The 6,564-nt window shown below is 37.8% G+C and overlaps 1 non-coding gene across 1 annotated transcript; it reads left to right on the top strand.

The window, feature by feature from the left end:
- Positions 1-707: 707 nt before the first annotated feature.
- On the top strand, positions 708-781 carry Trnat-ggu (transfer RNA threonine (anticodon GGU)). The gene has a single exon. It is a non-coding gene; the product is annotated as a tRNA-Thr (tRNA).
- The last annotated feature ends 5,783 nt before the right edge of the window (positions 782-6,564 follow it).

Here is a 6,564-nt window from a genome sequence, read left to right as displayed (position 1 = left end):
CTGTTAATTCTTTTGCTAATGAATATATAGTACATTGCTCATGAATATTCAGTACATTTAAATTAGTGTATGTAATTAACATATATATGAGTCATATGTGTATTAATAAGCTATTGCGGCCCATTATAGTTGCAGAAAGTAAATACGCGGCCGGGGCCAGTGGCAGATCTAGAGCAGTCTAGAGCAAACTTTAGGTTTATGATCTTGCCTTAGGACTGTATCTAACAAATGACATAAATAAAGTTTATTAAGAACGTAGACGGAGAAATAAAGTTTAATCTAGGCTATGTGGTAAATTAATCATGTTAATTATGAGAAAGGTTTTTAAGACAAGTCAACACATACATAAATGACAGCCATAGCCAGTGAAAAAATTTCACTGACTATCCAGGATTTGAACCTGGTCTTCTCCATCTGACTTATTAGCTCAGTTGGTGGAGCATCGGTCCGGTGATCCGAAGGTCCCAGGTTCAAATCCTGACAGTGAAATTTTTTCACTGGCTGTCATTTATGTATGTGTTGACTTGTGTTAAAAACCTTTCTCATAATTAATTTACCACATAGATTAAACTTTATTTCTCCGTCTCGAATATGATTTCTGAATGATTTCCAAACCTCTTTCTTAAAGCTTCTTGGATGAGAAGATGATAGAGGGCAGGTATTGAACTGAAGGCCTATAGATAATAACATCACTGCTCTTCTCCATCTGACTTATTAGCTCAGTTGGTAGAGCATCGGTCCGGTGATCCGAAGGTCCCAGGTTCAAATCCTGGATAGTCAGTGAAATTTTTTCACTGGCTGTCATTTATGTATGTGTTGACTTGTGTTAAAAACCTTTCTCATTATTAAGAACGTAGTTTTCAGGTTTTATTAAATGGTAGTGTGAACTTGAAAAAGTCGTTCAGCTTTGCCCCAGGTGTTTGGGCCGGGGAAAGTGAAACGTGAGGGGCATATGCACAACCTTCAGTTCAGGCGTGTCTTCATTGTCAACACCACTAACCTACCTCCTGCATATCAGTAGGCCTATACTATGGCCGGATAAATTCCTATTGCATAGTTCTGAGAGGTTGTGCAATAATTATGTGTACCCCCGGGGTGGTGAATTTTCAAAATGGTCTTACGGTGTCTGATCTCCGCCAAACTCCCCCTTTTATAATTCATCTCCCCAAATTTTCAGTTTTCCCCTTTTGCGAAATGCTTTCCCCTTTTTCAAATATTTTCCCTTTTAACTTTCCCCTTTTCAAATAGTTCCCCCTTTTCGACTTTCTCCCTTTTCAAATAGTTCCCCCTTTTCGACTTTCCCCATTTTCAAATAGTTCCCCTTTTCGAATTTCCCCTTTTCATATAGTTTCCCCTTTTCGAATTTCCCCTTTTCATATAGTTTCCCCTTTTCGAATTTCCCCTTTTCATGTTTCCCCTTTTCGAATTTCCCCTTTTCATATAGTTTCCCCCTTTTCGAATTTCCCCTTTTCATATAGTTTTCCCCCTTTTCGAATTTCCCCTTTTCATAGAACCCCTTTTCGAATTTCCCCTTTTCATATAGTATCCCCCCTTTTCATATAGTTTCCCCCTTTTCGAATTTCCCCCCTTAAAATAGTTTCCCCTTTTCATATAATATCCCCCTTTTCGAATTCCCCCTTTTCATATAGTTTCCCCCTTTTCGAATTTTCTTTTCACCTTTTACATAATACCATTTTAAAAACAGATATCCCCATTTAAATAGTTTCTCCCTTCTTAAATTTTTACTCCCTTTTTTATTCCCCCGTTTGACGATGCGTAGGCTTTACCAGTAGGCACCGACCATCTATAGTGCCAGCCTTCATGCTTCGATCGTGCATACATGTACTTCGATATTGAAATAGTTCCAGCCTACACGTTGAAAGCACGTGATTGTCTGATGCAAATTCTTGAGCTAAATAAAATGAATAAAATGATACTTATTATGTAATTTATGAATTCTAATTCTATAGGATATAGATCTACATTTAAGAAAAATCATAATCTGAATTATATCATGCAACTAAATATAGACCCAGGAAAAGGCCAGGAGATTGGAATTCGAATCAATTAGATTGCCTTATTAATCGTTATTATTTTGGACTTGTCTCGACTGACTTTTAAATAAAAATTCCTTTAAAAGGAATAGGGTGGGCAAATGAAAAATTGTCAAGAGAAATGAAAGAATGAGTAAATCTTCACAATTAAAAACAGGGAAAATATGACACAACATCGATTTCTAATGGGGGAATAACACAAAACGAGTTTTTAACTTTATACGTTTGTTATTCCCCCATTGGAGGTTGTGTCATATTTTCCCTGATTTTAATCTTATCTATTGCTTATCCTTTGTTCTCTGCTGGTCAGTTGGAACAGATTTTCCCTGTTTTTATATTAACCCTTCACATCATAACAGAAGACGTTTTATGTTAACATTTTATATAAAACATTGTTATAAAACTTTTGTAGATAATAGTTATTTAAAACATTTTCGTAATCATACCTAGAGGTTTTTTTATCATCAGATAGAAAGAACTTCTGCTCATCTTCTCTGGTGAGACAACAGGGCTGGGGTATCTTTCCATATCAAAGTTTAAAAACCTGTCATATCAATTTCCTCAATATGTTGTTTTTGCATTCTAATAATGTGTCTATAATACCTTATACAAGCATGAGCAAGCACTATTTGTCACAAGATTTGAAAAGTAAATAGCCTATGTACTGAACACTATGCACATACAAGCTGTATTTAAGTACATGCCGAAGCTGTCAGTGATATATATGACCTTCACGATGCTATTAATTTAGCCCAAAGATTAGGAAAACTAGCAAAACTGGTGAACTGGTACTGTTCAAATAAAAACATCTGCAAATCTTGCTGCAATTTCCAAATAGTATTTCTATTACTTAAATAATTATTTTTGTTATTTCTTTTAATACAAACACATTACTGCCTATGACGACTTTATCGTATTACTTACATATCAAAATCAAGTAATAATTACAAAACTCGCCGTAAACTATCACCTCTGTGGGTGTTTGGGATATAACCGGCACGAATATTTTCTCAACACTGCGGCATGTGAAAAAGTAGGTCAATAGTCAGAGAATATAGGGTGGGTGCGGCACGCCGCACCCACCCAAAAAGACTAGGCTTAATTGCTACTTAATTCTTCATCTAACATATAGGGCCTACTAATTCTTTTTGGATTTTTGAGGCGTGCACCACTGACCGAAGTCCCTGGTTCATTTGTCTGGTCAATTGAATATATGCCATAGAGCCTTTGATTAGAAAGCACATTTTTATTGTTAACGGGATTGTTGACAAACAAAGAATAGCGAAAATTACTCGGAACTGGCTTAAAAATAAAGTTGCATAAAATCACACAGCCACACTTGTCATAAATATGAATGCCCATTTTGTCCAGGCCCGTTTTATAAATGTATGCTTTTATTGTCATTTCACTGTTAAGACCGCTTGTTTTAAACTTTGGTGCTAACTTTAAAAAAAACCTTTTGAATATATAGCACAAACAATTCTTATTAGGCCTATCTAGGCTTCTGTAACAATGGCAGCCAGTTGTTTGTTGTCTCTGACATATCCCTGTTTATAGACAAGTTCTTCACATACTTTCAAACATCATTGCTATGAATTTGACCAGCATAAATATTTATGCATGCCATTTCACCCGTTTAACATTCTGAACATCATTTGGTTTATCAATCATATCGGGTTTGCTCTTTGTACAGCCCCTCTATAAACGTACATAAAAGTTGACGGATCCCTAACCCATTGAATTTAGCGGGCGCTTGCACAACAGGCTATAAATCTACCTACGTTGGTATCCAAATTCATGTAGAACGCCTTTCCAATAATGGATGTAGCGGAATGAGCTCTAGTGAGTGCACGGTACTCTCCAGGGTCCAGGCTTACTGGTAAAGCTAAAGCCTACGCACGGAAAACGGGGAGTACCCAAACAAAAAGGGAGTATTAAAAACAAAAGGGAGTATTATTTTAAAAAGGAGAAACTATTTAAAATGGGAACCTATTTGTGAAAAGCGGGAGGAAAGTTAAAGGGGATTATTTGTAAAAGGGGAAAATATTTAAAAAATGGGTGAAAATAAAAAGGGATAATATTTGTAAAGGGGTAATTCGAAAACGGGGAAACTATTTGAAAAGGGGGAAATTAAAAAAGGGGGAAACTATTTGAAAAGGGGTGATTCGAAAAGGGGGGAACTATATGAAAAGGGGGAAAGTCGAAAAGGGGGAAACTATTTGAAAAGGGGAAAATCGAAAAGGGGAAACTATTTGAAAAGGGGTAAGTCGAAAAGGGGGAAACTATTTGAAAAGGGGGAAAGTCGAAAAGGGGGAAACTATTTGAAAACGGGGAAAGTTAAAAAGGGGAAATATTTGAAAAAGGGGGAAAGCATTTCGCAAAAAGGGGGAAAACTCAAAATTTGGGGATATGAATTATAAAAGGGGGAGTTTGGCGGAGATCAGACACCGTATGGTCTGCCAAAAATCGCTTGCCCGCTTAATGACCCCCTTTTAGTCACCAAAATGCCATAATTCAAGTATTATTTTCTTATTTCAGCAAAAAATGACCAGTCAACTGAAAATTCCTATTTAATATGCTCGCTATGTTGATGTTTGCAATTGGTTCTCAAACATCTGGCATATCGCCGGGCAAAGGGGGAGGGCCAGGGGAGGGGGGGGGGGCAAGATATTTTGGTAAGCGGAAGAGGAGTGGCATTAAAGGCCCATTCAGTGATTTGCTCATCCGGACGATCGTAAAAATCATCAAAATTCAGATTTTGGTACCTTTGTAATTGGCATAGATGTGCTAACATAGCCTGCTAGTGGTTCGGTCGAAAGCCGTGTATTTTAGACAAAATAAAGCATTTGCATGATTCTGGACTTTTGATACTGACAGTACAAAAGTCCGACTCGAGATCGAAAGAAGCTCACTCTCCACCGTACCAACACGCGTTGCGTATTGTTTCTACTACTTATTACATCAGTAGCTACTATTTTAAACAAAATACACAATTGTAACTGTTTTTCATATTTGAATTGACCGTTAGTTTGCCTCGGTGACCTTTAATTGCTTATTTTGTTTTCTACTACAAAAATTAAGCGTCTGTTTTAAATCAATTTAGACTCTACTTCCCCGTGTTAGAAACACTGGACTAGGAAGTTTTTCCAGTCGATTGGTGGCGCACTGTACGAAAATCTCGATTTTCAGGCGGCATAGGACACGCAATTCGGACGTACGAGGCTGGCGAAGATACAGGGCTGACAGCCCCATTCACAATACACGGTTAGCGATTATAAATGGACAATTACACACTTGCAGTGGGGTACTTTGCAGAACCCCAACGGTTTTAGAGTAAGATAATTTTGCTTTGACACCACATAACAAATTTAGAATTGTTTGTGAAGATTTCATGATTATGTGTTAATCCAATGGCGACGTCAAAATAGCGATATCGCATCCACCATCATCTGTCGATTTTCTCGAGTCGATCTGAGTTGAAGTAGAAAACCTTTCTAAAACTTCTGTTTTTGACTAATTTGTCGATGTATTCAGGGAAAAGTGGTTTAATGAAATTCTGTAGACTTATTCTTTATTTCTAAGCAACTCTGACAAATTTCCATTTTTTTAATGTTCCTGTGAAATTACTGAAAGGGCCTTTAAGGGCCGGGGCAAAGGTTTTTTTGGAAGGCCGATGGGCGTAGGTTGATTTTTGGCACTCTGCCGAGGGACGACGAGGCCTTGGCGGCAGGGCCATTAGGGATCGTTCACAAACACTTGTACTATAGGGGGGCTGGTGCAAAAAAGGGGAGAAGGGCTGAAAATTTTAATCCCTCTGAAGGGGGCCTAAAAATATCACCTTAATTTTTCTCGTAGAACACGAGTTTTCACTATTTTCTATGGGGTTGACGTTCATTTTTCATGATCATGTCCAAAGTGGGGGGGGCTGAAAATAATTTAGAAAGGACTGAAAAAATATGTGTTTTTTCTTTTTACATAAGTCCAGGCTGTTACGTGTTTGTGAACGGTCCCACGGGGCAAGGATTTTTCGGCATGTCGTGGGGGCTGAATGATTTTTGGTGAGCTATTTTGAACTTTTTGGTGAGGTATTTTGAACTTTGTTCTGTGGGTATAGTTTGCAGAGTCAGTGTGCTACAGCCCATAAGGTTCATTAATACTTTGGTAGGGGGCTGGTCTTCCTCAAATTTTTCGCTTGAAAACTTTTTTGACCCCCCCTCGATGGACAGCTCAACTTTTTTGACCCCCCCCCTCTTTTGACAGACAAAACTTTTTGAAGCCCCCCCATTATCGTATAACAAACATTCTTAATAGTGTTGCTTCCAGTGGTGTGGTATCTGGGTCACGTCATTGAGGGAGGCAAATGTTTGAAACATTCCCGGTGGGACAATTGCGCATGAAATACAAGCACAAGGAAATTTTCATTTTATACTTAATTTAGATTTGTCCCAAATCATGGTGTTTATCTGATTTTACAGGGATAAATGAAATAGAGGATTTATTTGGAGGTTCA

This window comes from Amphiura filiformis, chromosome 1 (assembly GCF_039555335.1).
Source record: "Amphiura filiformis chromosome 1, Afil_fr2py, whole genome shotgun sequence".
Classification (NCBI taxonomy): Eukaryota; Metazoa; Echinodermata; class Ophiuroidea; order Amphilepidida; family Amphiuridae; genus Amphiura; species Amphiura filiformis.
Note: the sequence above shows the minus strand (reverse complement) of the source record. Positions and strands in the feature narration are given on the sequence as shown.